The following is a 14,786-nucleotide window of genomic DNA, read 5'->3' on the forward strand; positions in this document are numbered from 1 at the left end:
ACACTTGGCTAGCTGGCTATGCCTCCTGCTTCCTTGGCTATGAGGGTCTTTCCCCAGGTGTGGGACTTTAAAGTCTCTTTTACTGCTCCAGCATTCTCATTTCACAGAAAGAGAGGACAGCAGATCAGAGAATAACTTTCTAAATGAAATGTAGTAATTGTGTTTACATTTTATACATACATACGCATGTGCACACATGTGTGAATACACACACACACTATATATATATATATATATATATATATATATATATATATGTCCCCATAAGAGTATCTGTTTGCAGTGCATGTGAAAACAAACACCTGATACATGTGACAGGATATACACACCAGTAAGAAGCTTCAGACTATATGGGGAAGGAAGATAATTTCCTTCAAGTTTATAAACATGGGAAATCAGATCCCATGCTCCCACATAATACAGGCCAATAAACACAGGCCTTGGGCTTCCTAATTAAACATACTGTAGCACATATGCCACCTGTATAATGTATGCTGTCCCTGCTAGTACCCAGCACAGGATGGCTAGCGGGAAGTATCCCAAGAGGCTGTGTTTAGGGTGATCCACCTTGGGAATATGTTCCTAACCTGCAGAAGTGAACAAGCCGCAGCCCTCCTGAGCACATCTGCTTTCAGACCACTGGGTTTAACAGATCCTTACAGTTCCGTCTTTCTTTATTTTCTCAATTCCTTTCACAACTCCTGCATTGTGCTCTCTATATTATCCAGCATTAGTGAGTCCACAAGGTAATTATATCCTGGTGAAAAAAGGTTTTCTTTCTTTCTTTTTTTTTTTTTTTTTAATGTAAACTTGGCAATGGTCTTATTTTTGAGTACTAAGAAAAATTCTCCCGAGTCCCCTTCTCTGCACCACTCATGATTTTTAACCTCTGTCCTTCCTCTGTCTTCATCAGTTTTCTCCTTTATAAAATGAAAGGTCTTATTCTATGGAACAAGCTCATTAAATTAGAACATGAGAAACTCTGACTTAATATAAAGAAAAATAATTTACTGTGAGGGTGGTGAAACTCGAATGGGCCCTGAAAGCATGTGGGATCTTCATCCCTGAAGATATTCAGAACGTATCTGGGCATTGCTCTGAGCAAACTGCTAAAACTGGACCTCATGTGTTTCATGAAGAAACAACACTTCTGCCCTCTGAGAGATCCCTACCTGTAATGACCTATTATAACGGCTTCCTTTTGTTGTGAATGTTTAATGCAGGATGTTATCAAAAGTGATTTTTTAAATTTAAGCGTTCCCTGGATTTCCGTAGGTACGTGTCACAGATAACTACCGTAACAGCACAGGGAGCACGCAGAGTTCACCAGGTCTGACCCCAGCGCTGCCTCTCAGCTCCTTTCCAGTGCACTGGTGAGAGAGGTAGTTTGTACTACCTGAAAAAACATGTTCACAAGTGATATATTGGACTGGGGGGGGGAAATCTGGCAGAGGAATGTATAATGTTCTCAGGAGACCCATTTTGGGTATTTTAAAATAAAAAAAAAAATTACCAGATTAAACCAGGAGAGGGCAATGAGCACACAGAATATTGTTGATAGCTAGAAAGGCTAGAGTTCCTGAATGGTACGGTGTTTTTCTTTTTTTAGTCAAGGGGTAAATATTTATTTGCCCCATCATCAGCTCTGAAGAAGCTGCATTTCTGAGGTTTTATATCATCGTATTGCACACCATAGGTTTCCACATCAATACTGCTAAAATAAAAAACAATTCAGAATTGCTGCCGAGAGTTTCCTCTTGGGCTAAATGGAAGAATGTGTTTAACTGGACAAATTCCTGGAATTAATGCCACAGAAATTTGCATTAAAAAAAACAACAATCAGCATTTAGAAGTGGAAAAACCGTTGCAAAGATCTGTTCTAAGAAATTGTTTTCACAACAGTCTTCACATGAATGCACTCTCTGAGTTGCTTCTTTCCCAACGCATATTATTTTTTAAAGAAAACTATTTAGTGCATTTTGGTCTCTTTCAGAATGTTTAACTTTTGGTGAACTCTGAAAAATCTATCTGTTCATTAACAAAATGAGGACATCATTTGTTTGGTTTTCCCAGAAAGAAAGCTTGCTGCTCTATGTGTTGCTGTTAGGTCCACTGCAGACATAAACAACAATAAATTGTCCTGCTGGACTGAGGCATATAATTTTCTTAGTTTTCTTTAACAGGAAACTCCCTTTAAAAAGACAGGGTAAATTCTAACTTCAAAGATGCTGTAACACAAAAAAGAAAAAAAAAAAACAAAACAGTTGCTTTGGCTGAAACAAAAATAACCTTTTCCAAAAGCAAATGAATAAGGTACATCATTATTCTCAGGTGTAAACAAGTGCAGGGGTTTAAACTGGAGGGTTTTTTACAGCTGAAGTAGAAATATATTCCATAAAAAAAAAAAAATTCAGAAACTTGGGTTCTAATTTTTTTATTTTTTAACCTTAGTAATTTAGGTGGCATGTGTTGGATTCTGTTTTTGTCCTAAAGGTATTGGTTTAACATTTTATAACATAATATTTAAAGTCCTGAGGAATTCAGAATACTTTCAGTATCCACGGGAGCAAACAAACACATATTGCCTGCATACCTAATAGTCTAGTGGTTTACCGTAGTGAGAAGCTGCCCACTACATTTTATGGTTTGACCTCAGAGCTTAGTTTTTTATAGGTTCAAATAAGTTGAGTTTGTGTTTCTCAATGATGTCACTAACTCACACTTAACATACATAGTTTGTTCACTGCTTGGAACATCTTTCCGAAGTAATATATTTTCATTATCTGTATAGTTTGTGAAAACATGATTTCATGTGATAAGAATAACAACACAACCATTTTCTATCACAGAAAATTACTGAAGTAAATCTTACATTCTTAAACATAACAAACTTAATTATTTATGACAGCATTGCTTTTATAATCGGTGTGCTGCCACAACAAACAAAATAAGAATGAAAGCAAATTTATCTCAATGGTATTTTAAAACCTGAAGAGATATGAGATGCTCTCTAGATGCTAAGTGGCCACCAATGATTCAAAAGAATAGGAATGAAAGTTCATTTTGTTTGCAGGCTTCCTGGGAGAAGTACATCTCAGTAAGAACTTGATAACATAGAGCATGGAGGTGCACCAGAGAGTCTGGTGTGCAAAGGACTCTCTGGGACTGCACAAGTGAGACAGGACTGACTGGGTCACACTAGCCACAATGGAAACTCATCCTTTGTTTCTGGCCTCTGTTTGCTGTCTTTTAACCTCAAAGAAAGGAACCTGGCCAGTTTCTTCAGGTATGGGATATAGCTTACCTGATAGATTTTATGCCTGGGCAAAAGCAGCAAATCATGATGTAGGACTGAACATGTGGAGCTCTGTGTTCCCCTACCCCTGGCTTTTTACGAGCGGTCCCTCCACCCAGTATGCCTTTTCACTAGAATGTGAATCTTAAATGTGGTTTTATAAACTACAACTATGATTGTGTGTTCTGAACATAAATTTTGACTGGTGAAGGAAACTGAATTTTTTCAAGCGATACAGTATTCATTCTGATCCCAGTATTTAGAAAGCAAAAATCATGTAACAAAAGAGAAGACTTAGCAATTTCTCTTAATTAATGTGTTTGATGATTTCTTGAGAAAAAAGCATCAGACTTTCTCCAGGTGCTTGGATATCCAAATTTCCCAAACTGCTTCTGGGGGGTAAGCATGTCTCTTCACCCCAGCTCTCCGTCATGAAGCAAGAAGACAGAAGGTAAAAGTGAGGGACCTTACAAAGGTGAGTGAACAAGAGCAACGAACAAAACTTTGCTTTATTTTTCTTGCTTCTCCAGTCACTGCTTTTCATGCTTAAAATGTGTCCATGCTTTTGTTGGTAGGTGCTTTCTTACTACAGGTGCTGACCTGAACGACAACTTCAGTGGAGGTGTTCAATTCAAATTATAAATAAGGCATTGTTTTGTTTTATTTTGTTTTGTTTTGTTTTGTTTTGTTTTGAAGGGAAAAAAAACTATTGCATCAGCTGACTTTGGGATGTGGTGTGTTCTCTATCATTTGACCTCTTTAATCCACGACTGTCTTTCTAAAAAAGATATCTTAGCTCAGTGACTAATTATGACCTTTATGCAGAAATTACTGGGTGAAATTCCATTGCCTGTGTTATGCAGAAGATCAGACTGTGTAGGTCCTTTTTGGCTTTAAAATTTTGTAAATCCAAATTCCAATCCAAATTCTAACACATGTAATCTTACTTACAGATTTCCCCAGTGGCTTCTATAAAAGAATACTTCATTTTCTTCCTGTCCCACACTGCTCATTAACAGTACTTTAACAGAGATGACATGCTCTTCCTCAGTGGTGTGCAAAGAAAAGCGATGGGAGAGATTTCTATACCATGCTTCTGAATTTTCCACGATGTCATGCAAACTAAAGTTACTACTTGTTATTTTTTAGTCTTTGGCAAATACTAACCTTCAAGGACAGTACAGTAATGATGGAAAGGCAAATGGTAGTTTGAGAAAGACAGTGTCTTGTCCTTCTGAATTAACTCAGGCATTTTAAATTGTGCTTTGCTCCTACTTCCTACCACAGTCAAATTTAAACTTTAATTAACCAAAGTTTTACAACAGGAGCATTGTGCTGGAAACCATTCTAATTTTAATGCAGAGTGAAATGAAAAGCCAGACCTGCAATTAAAAAAAATGTGAAAAATACAGTATCTGGAGGATTTTTCATTCTTTAAAAAATACATCATAGGACATATACAAACATGTTAAATGCTCTACTGTCAGCTGCTAAACCCCACCCTCATGTGACTCAGATGATTTTCATGGAAGTCGTTCACTAGAATTGAGTATTGTCCACAAAACTTTAAAGGGGAATCCAGATACACTGTATTCCTTCTGTGTCTGTGGGGGGAACACCTGCTTCTGGAACCAGACATTAAGTAAGCTTCATCCTCCTCAAACAGCATCTTTGCTTCTTAAACTTGCCTATGCTTATTCAGGTTCTCTCTTCCTACAAAGTCTTTTCTGCTGATATGATTCCTAGAGAAGCCCTATAGGAGTTCCTGTAGGCTCTGCTCTTTGTTCCTGAAGAGGTCCATGACAGTGAGTAGAACAATGCCACGAATTCAAGACTTTCTTATTCCTTGTTGATTTCTCATGGCTCTTTGGAGAAACTCTTTCTGGCTTCCTCTTTGGAGCTTGACTTCAGTGGATCAGTCACAGTAACCTTCCACTAGGAAAAGCAGAAAACCTAGGAGCAGGCACACCTCTCTACAGTCCTTTCAGATTGTTGTGCTAGAAGGTGTAAGCTAGTGAGATATCCCATTCTGCAGAACTGCTATCCCCCTATTGAGTTCCCTATAAAAAAGCATGGATGGTGACCAGAAATACAAAATCTCCTAAAGCTTAGGACTGTACGTATGTGTTTATGATGGTCTGTGTATTTGTATAGATCCAAGAGTTTGATTTTGTTCAAGCTATGCAGGAAAATGGTACTTTGTACCTAGGTACAATATTGTATAGATAGATACATACAGGAAGTTTTGCTAAACAAGAAAAAGTAGAGAAAGAAATTAGCATGGTAAAACTAGACTAAAAGAAAAACTACCATGGGTTTAGCTGTAGATTTACTGGGGAACATAAGTAAGGGGGTTAATTGTTCCTGTTTTTCCCCATCTCGCATCCTCATGTCCTGTTCCCATGCCACCACACAGATAACTCATACAAACCCAGCCACTGTGTGAAACCACAGCTTTTCCCTAGTGCCTCCAAAATTACAGAGAAATCAGTGTTACACCTGAGTCAAGACTGTTTGCCATCTGTTCTCTTCCTCATCCCATTGCCTAACTTCTTGTAGACCCTACTGGCAGCATCACGCCATCGCCTGACCTGATGCAGTCACACAGCCCGGACATATATTGCACCACATAAGACAAATCAGCTGGAAGGATGGGGAAAGGGCTCCACTTTCTCAGACAAAGGCAGCAACTACCTCTGTCACTACAGTATTCAACTGAAATTAGCACAGCTGAGTCTATACATTTCTGAATAATGTATCTATTTTCATGGAAATTTCTGTTTGGCTATGTGACATCAAATGTAGAGATATTTTTGAATGCTTTGAAATGACACACATACAGTGCGGTTTAAACCAATTACTCTGTTAGGCTTCAACTCACATAGAATAAACCCAATGAAATCAACCGGGCATACCATGACAGTTTCCGAGCCTGCCCTCAAAGATTGGTCTTCAATTAGTAGCTATTTTAGTCTATTCCCTGTGAGGAGAAAATAGTATTTACCATCAACTTTTATTTCAGCTCATTAAAACCAAACAAGCACTTTCTAAGTATATCTCTTTTCTTCTACTCTTAGTTGGTAAAGCAAATATTACAGTCATAGCCATGATACACCTTCAACATCTTTTTATAAACATTCCTTTCAATCTGACTGCATGATTAAATGTTTTACTTGAAATAATTTTTCCAATCATCTGAGCAATGAGAAGACCTAATGTAAAATCTGATAATTACCTGGGGATGAAAACAGGAATTAGATTAGGAATGTGTTTCAAAAAGGATGTACTATGGAGCAGAATAGTGAAAGAGTTCATAATATTGGTATGTAAGACAAAATATTATGATGAAATTTAGACCAAAGGGAAAACCACCATGGGTATTTTATTTGAGTCGGAATTGCTGAGTGTCAACTTTGTTCAATAATACACACAGCTGCATGAGGGCTTTCACATGTTCTAAATGTCGCATCTGTTCAATACAGCATTCTGTATTCAGGGCCGCTCTCCATAGTGCAGTGGTGGCCAAAAGTAATAGTCAGACTCAGTGCCCTACTGTGAGCATCACTGAGCCTGTACAGAGGAAGCCATGGTGCCTGCACTGGAGAGCTTACAATCTGGCTTGAGAGAGGACATAATTGAAAAAAGCAAGAGAGTACTAAGGAGAAAAGATAATGAGACCAAGACCGTGTACTTGGATAGGATGAGAATATCAACAACAAACAATTTCTCAATAGGTTTAGTGTTCACTTCATCTTATAAGGAAAGTAAATAAAGTCAGTTCTTCCCAAGACTCATTCAGTTAGACACTACTTTTTTTCAGTCTTCCTAGAACAGTTATACTTAGCTATGCCTACAGAAAGAAATGTTGAGCAGCCAAGAAATGCTCACTACTCCAGACTGTCAATTTAGGCAAACTGGTGTATCTCCACTGTTGCATGTAAGCTGATTTGTTTCAGGACTGGAAATATACCTATTTTCATAGAATCATAGAATCATAGAATGGTCTGGGTTGGAAGGGACCTTCAGAGATCATCTAGTTCCAATGTCCCTGACATGGGCAGGGACACCCTCCACTAGACCACGTTGCCCAAAGCCCCATCCAACCTGGCCTTGAACACTTCCAGGGAGGGGGCATCCACAGCTTCTTTGGGCAACCTGTTCCAACTTCTCAGCACCATCATTGTAAAACATGTCTTCCTTATAGCTAATTCAAATCTACCTGTTTTCAGTTTAAAAGCATTGCCCCTTGTCCTGTCACTACAGGCCCTGGTAAAAAGTTTCTCTCCATCTTTCTTGTAAGCGCCCTTTATATATTGAAAAGCCACAATAAGTTCTCCCCTGAGCCTTCACTTCTCCAGTCTGAACAACTCCAATGCTCTCAGCCTGTCTTAATAGCAGAGGTGTTTCAGCCCCCTGACCATTTTTGTGGCCCTCCTCTGGATTCGCTCCAACAAGTCCATGCCTTTCTAGTACTGGGGACCCCAGAGCTGGATGCAGTACTCCAGGCGGGGTCTCATGAGCATAGAGTAGAAGGGCAGAATCACCTCCCTTGACCTGCTGGTCATGCTTCTTTTAATGCAGCCCAGGATATGATTGGCTTTCTGGACTGCAAGCACACATTGCTGGGTCATGTCCGATTTTTCAGCTACAACTGTCCTCAAGTCCTTTTCCACAGGGCGGCTCCAAATCCATTCATTCCCAGATACTGGGGACTGGCCTGAGCCTTGCACTTGGTCTTGTTGAACTTCATGAGGTTCATGCGGGCCTGTTCCTCAAGCCTATCAAGGTCCCTCTAAATGGCATCCCTTCCCTTAAGCAAATTAACTGCTTGGTGTCACCTGCAGACTTTCTGAGGGTGCACTCAATCCCACTGTCTGTATCATTATTAAAGATATGGAGCAGTAATGGTCCCAATATGGACCCCTTAGGGACAGCCCCTCGTTACTCAACTCCATTTGGACATTGAGCTGTTGACTGCAACTTTTTGGATTTTGCCCTTGGTGTCTCTGTATTGGCTGTCTCTAATTACCTCTCTGTCATCCATATGCCTTGACATAGCTTCCAGGTGCATGCACAACATCTGTTTATGTAATCCACACAGAAAACGTTTTTCAGGGTTTACAGATGAAATTTTCTGCACGTAACTGCCTGATAAGTAAAATAGAGCCAGTGTGTCTTAATAATATCAAACATTTGCTTGCCAATACCAAGCTAGGAAACAAGATTGAGTTGCAAATGTGCGGGTATTTATTTTAGAAACATCCTGCCCCCTGATCAGACATATACATTTTGAGAGCATCAGAAACAGCAAAACACTGCTGGAAACATCTGGGAGGGATTAAGGGCTGACAGTTGCCTAAATTACACTGTTTTTCTATGCGAACTTGGCTAATATAAGGTACCTATATCTCCGAACCTGCATCTCTATCAGAAGACCTTTTGTCAGGTAGGTGTCTGTGTCCTGTTAGAAGTAGATCTTGCTGTCGCCCATCCATCTGTTCCTATTCTTCCCTCATTTCTTTTTGAATGCAGACTGCAAACTGTATTTCTAATGTCCTTGATAATCACCTCTAAGTTTTTTGTTTGTTGTTTACTGTGTACATATTTTTCAGTGAAAACAAAGTAGCAGACAATTAAAATCCTAGTCATAGGCATAGGGGAGTTGCTCTGCCAGTTCTTTATTACCTTCATCATTGTCCCATCTTTTATGCATTGACATTTGCATTACTGATTGCTATTTTAATTGAGCCTTTGTATGTACCTTATCAGTATAACAATTCTCTTGCAATATCAATTATGAAAATTCACTTTGGGATTTGATAGTGGGCTCTTCTCTGATATTTTTCCATCAGATATTGAGGTTCCACAAAGAAAATTACCTGTCTCTGTGACAGCCTTGCAAATTCAGGGATGATTATGAAGACAAAGATATTATACACTAGATGGAAAAGAACTATCAGATCCAGGTATATAAGAGAGTTAGGAAATATATCTACTTGTAAACTAAACAACGTAGATATGATGAACAAGACACAATGAATGCGAAATTCCTTTATGCTATTTTTACAAAGTTAGCTTTGTTTTAGAGATATTGCTGCTGCATGTCAAAGTATATTTGATGAGATGTATAGTAAAATCATGTTCCAAAATTTCTGCCGTGTTCTGCTCTTACATTATGTTGGACAGTGTTTCACTTTGTGAAAGATTTACAAGGACTTCTCTTCTGCTGAAGAGGAAAGGAAAACGACAGAGTTGTTCTCCCTTCATGCATAATGCTCTTAATCTCAGAACAGTCTGGTGAATGCCTCAATTCAAAACAAATTATTTTCTCAAGTCTTCCTCTCCTTGGACTTACTTGCTGGGCTTTTTTGCTTTTCTGCTAAATACGCAGAAGGAAAGACTCATTTTGGAGCCCTGCCACAACAAAGACATGCCTGCGTATAGAACTGTTCAGCCAAACATTTGTTTTTTTCTGAATTTGCTTAGGTTTTTGAGGTTTATCATGATAACTGCTTCTAAGTATTCAAAAACTTCAATAAAATTAGGTAGTTGTGTCTGAGATGGTAGGCAGTTCTTGAGCACATGCTCTGCTTATGAAGACAATTCAGGACTGAACTCCCCAAACAAAAAAGTAATGTTTACACATGCACTGTACAAATCTACTTTTAATTTTATTAACCTTGTTAAATGAAAGTAACTGATACCTATCACAGGCATTAATGCACAGATAGTGGGCTCTTTGAGTGTTTTGGATTTCTATTCCTTTGTACATGTCATCAGACAACTTACTGAAATCAAAACAAACATACCTGGTTATATTACTGATGGCAAGTTCTGCATACCATTGCAATGAATACTTCAAAGACAATACTTAGGGAAACTTTCATTACAGATGCTGACGTGTAAGAAAATAAGTAACTTTGGTGGATTTTCAGATCTCTGACTGAATTTGCAGTAGGTGCCTATTTATCTATTTATTTCATTTTTTAAGAAATCTCACTTGTTATAGAAGCCTTTGGGAGATCAACAGAAAATAAATAGAAAACAAATAGAAAACAAATATAAAAGTTAGAAAACAATATTCAGAGATGGAACACACTATAAATTCAAGAAGGGAGACACTTTTTGTTTAACTTTCACTACAATCTTTTAAAAATCTGGGTTCAAGTAAGAAATCATGTACCTGCGTGCTGTGAAACCATTCATATTCAGCTTTACCAACATATCAACACTTTACACTTCAAAAATACTGCTATTAAAACCTCACGGCAAAACCCTGATTTGTCAAAAAGCTCATCAGAAGGCTTTTGTCTTCAGGTCTCATGCAAGAAAAGAACAACAGGTATCTCAGGTCCTGTAGCTGCTTTTCTTGATAATGTTGTCAGATCCTGTAGAGATAGACAAGTGTGCTTAATTTCCTTAACTGGGCTTAGATATGTGCAATTCAGTAGCTCTACCCACAATGTACAAAACAAACTATGAACTCAGTTCATAATGCAGATAGATAAACCCAGAATATTTGCTAGGGGCCAGGTGGTATTTTGGCTGATAATTTTCAACTGAGGAGATTACCTACTAATAAAATTCTAACCATTTTCTTTTTCCAACAAATTGATAAGTTCGGTAAAGCAACAAAAATCTATATGTTCCTTTATAAATTCAGAGCAGAAAAAAGTCTGAAAGTTTACTTTTGTACTTTACTTATGGTCAAAGAAAGCTGCCGGATTAAAGACTTCAAAATCAGACCTACGAATGGTAGCTAAATTTAACTAGATTAGCTTTTGTGAAAATAAATTCTTACATTCTGCTCCAAAGACTACTGATGTCAGAAAAAGTCTAGAACCCTGGCCTTTAATTACGCTGGTTTGTTAAAAAAAAAAAAAAATCATCTCATTACAGACCTGAATCTTAAAATACTCAGTGTTCTTAGTTTCTAGTGAAGTTCACATACTGTAAAGAATATCTTAACATCTTAATTGCAACTATTAAGGGGAATTCATTATAATTAGGAACCTTTTAATCCAATGCATTAACAAGTAAGTTTCTAAATAAAGATACCTGGACCTGCTATAATATGTGCTTCAGAAAAATCCAGTGTTCAAGTGCACAACAAAATTACCCAGTTTTGAATATTTGAATGCAAAACCCAACAAGTTATAAAAATAATGTAAGTAAGATCTGCAAATCAAGATACATTTGAATAATCTAGTTACAACTCAGTGTTTATGTGAACAGAAAAATCAGAGTATGTTCCTTTGTCTGCTGAAGCATAACTCGGATGAGTAAACTTTTCTCAGATATAGAAAGCTGAAACCAACCACTACTCTTCAAGATTTTTCTCATAGCGACTTCTCAATAACTGACCCTTCGATCCCAAACAAATAAATACTAGCTTCAAAGAAATATATTTAACACATGTTAAGTTTGTCTAGTTTCATGTTAGGATTTGCTAGAGTTATTTATATTTCTTGCTTCATGTATGTGACTCTAGCTAAGCATCCCAATTTAACATTAAACAAGAACACATATTAGCCATCCTATAACAACAATTTTTAAAAATAACATTAAAAATAACAAAGAATGTGATTGGGGTAAACCATCTGCCATTTAAAATAAGTTCCCCTTTTCTACACTATCACACTGTTTTCCTCCACACACTAAACAGTAAGCTTAGAGAACCTTAAAATATCTTAGGACATGTACTAAGACATGCCAAATTCAAATATCTTTGGTTGTGTTTGGGGTTTTTTTTGGTTTTTTTTTCAACAACAGGTTAATCTTTTTCCATTTTTGAAATTCACAACTGCTGTTAATAGTGGTGTACACATAAGGAGGTCTCCAAATACTACACATGCCATCAAAGACATTTTTCCATTTATAACCTTTGAATGAGGACTACGACAATCTATGAGTTAAATTTAAATATAAAATACCTCTGATCTCAGGTTTTGAGAAATTACTGTGATTACTTACTGATATCTGCTTCAATTACTGTCATTTTCTGGTGAGGGAAAATTTAATTTCTTGGTTGATATAGACTGTATTTATTTCTGTAGGTGGTAGAAATCAAAATCCCCAGTGCAACAAGTACCCAGGCATACCAGTCATTCCAGCCAAAAAAAAAGAAAGAGGTAGGCAAATGCATAAGTAACTAAATTAACTGCAATCCAGTATCAGAACTGGGCTTTAGAAAGAAGCATAATACCAGAGTACTTGACAGTGTTTAGGGCATTTTTAAAGCAATCACAGTACCTGGCTTGCTTACAAGACTTTTAAGGTAGTGCAGAGCTTTTTCACCTCCATTCTTCCGGTCACAGATACTGGTGGGCTTTTTGATGGTCTAGACAGACCCAAAGTATAAAAGCCAGGTATAATTAGGTAACCTGTGAGGAGAGGAAAGTAGTTGAATGGGTATAGGCACCTAATGATGAGTGAAGGATGTGACTCTCTAGGGATGCTGATAGTGCTTTTCATGTTTATGAAACCTAAATTCATTGACAAATAAAACCCATGCTATGGAAAAAATGGCAAACGTGAATAGCTGATAAAAAGTCAGGACTAGCCTCAACTATGCTTTCTCCAGTTTCATGAAAAATAGTTACTTAATCAGGCAAAAAAAATAAATGGCTAGAATCCCACTGTGTGGAAAAATTGTCTAATATCACACATTGGGAAACAACCTGCTGTTTGTAACACTAGTAAGATTTAGAGGAAGATTAGAAAGACAGAAACCTCATTCCTCCAGTGTTGTATTTTCCTTATCTTCAGCCTTTCCATTTTACTCAGTCTTTACTTAGTCACTGATTGTTCCAGGCAAACCCTTACATCAAGAATAATATTTTCAAAGCCACAATGAGAAAGATCAGAGGGGATGGATGAACAGAGGGGATGAATGAGCAGTCTGCAAATATGATGAATAAGAGAATCCAAACCCAACCATCTCTGTAGCATGCTGCCCAGACTAGTACTAACTGGCATGTCAGGCACAACCTGCTTGTGGAAAGACATGAGTTACTGGTTCTGGTTGGGGGCCCAGTCCAGCAGATGCTCCCCACCAGCCTGGGGCTGGCTAGCACTGATAACAAACACCCACTCTGCTATTAGTGGTATTCCCAAGTAAGAAGACTTTGCTCTCTTTGATGCATACCTATCCTGTGCTCCTTGGTGTTCTCCAGATTGGGAATTTTTACAGTTAACTGCTGATTTCCCAGTGATTTTAACCCTCTTGGTTGTTTGGGTGACTGCAAGGAAGTGAACAGTGCATAAGTCAGTCCACTAGGCTGCACACTTGTCTGCAGCACTGGTCTCCCGAGATCAAGAGCAGAGCAAGACTGGCTTGGTGAGCAGCTGGTATGAGGCACTGGCCACAGCCTCTGACCCACCTCTCCACAGGGGTAACTTTGACTCCCAGGATGGCACCACTGATTTTAGGGGCTATAAAGAGCTACTACTATTACTAATAATTGCATAGCAGCGTAAATCAGCATTCACAATCCATTGCAGCCACAATGCAGGACTGCATTTTGCAGGATTTTGATTATTAAGTGTGAACCATTTGAAGTAATATACAATTAAAGTAAACTACAATATAAAAAAAAAAGAGTAAAAAAAAGTCAGGAGAACTGTATAAAGAACATCAAAATGCAGTGGCAAATATCTGCCTGACCAGTAGTGTGTGGACTGGTAACATGACCTGGGGTAGCTGAGAAGTGCCTTGCATCTGCCTCACGAGGGTAAAAACTTCCAGCCTGGGCTGATTGTCTTTGACCGGAATCGCTTAAGAAATATCCTCACCACCAAACTTTCGGTGAAGGAGAACTGTTGTGTATTCTCCTCCATTCCTTTGCAAGGATTCATAAGCAAACAGCCGTTGGAAAAATACACCCAAAAGGGGTTTTGGCTGAAATCCACGGACCTTAATTCGTTTGCCTTGCTGGGTGATTTGACTTATCAAAACACAGCGTTGATGACCTCTTGTAAAAGCAGGAAAAGGAGGCAGAGGCTTTCGGGCCACAGACTGCTCCTCTTCTCCAGCACGATTTTGGGGAGACACTGCGCGAGCCAGGTTTATTTGTTCTGGTGACGGGGCTAAGCCTCTCCCATGTGAAATTTCACTTTTCAATGAAAACTTACTCCGGGAGGAGCACCGCCAGTATATTTCTCGTGTGACTCATACGCAGAAAACCCAAAAGTCAATAGTCAAGAGTTTATTTGATGGAGGTTTTCTCCTAATTAAGAGGTCATTAAGGGGATCCGACTGTTACTCAGCGCTGAGACGAAGGTCCCCAGCAGCTGGTCCAGCCCGGGAGATGTGCCGGCCAGCAGATTTTCCAGAAACATGTTTCCTCTCTCGCTAGCGGCCCCTTCCCCCGCCCCGCCACCCCGTTTCTAGTCTCTCCAGCGCTGATGAGCTAATAGCATTTTTCCTTTGCATACTTTGGCGCTGCCCCACGGCATACTCTGGCAGCCTACGTGTGTCTGAGCGCGCCCG

This window comes from Grus americana, chromosome Z (assembly GCF_028858705.1).
Source record: "Grus americana isolate bGruAme1 chromosome Z, bGruAme1.mat, whole genome shotgun sequence".
In the NCBI taxonomy this organism is placed as follows: Eukaryota; Metazoa; Chordata; class Aves; order Gruiformes; family Gruidae; genus Grus; species Grus americana.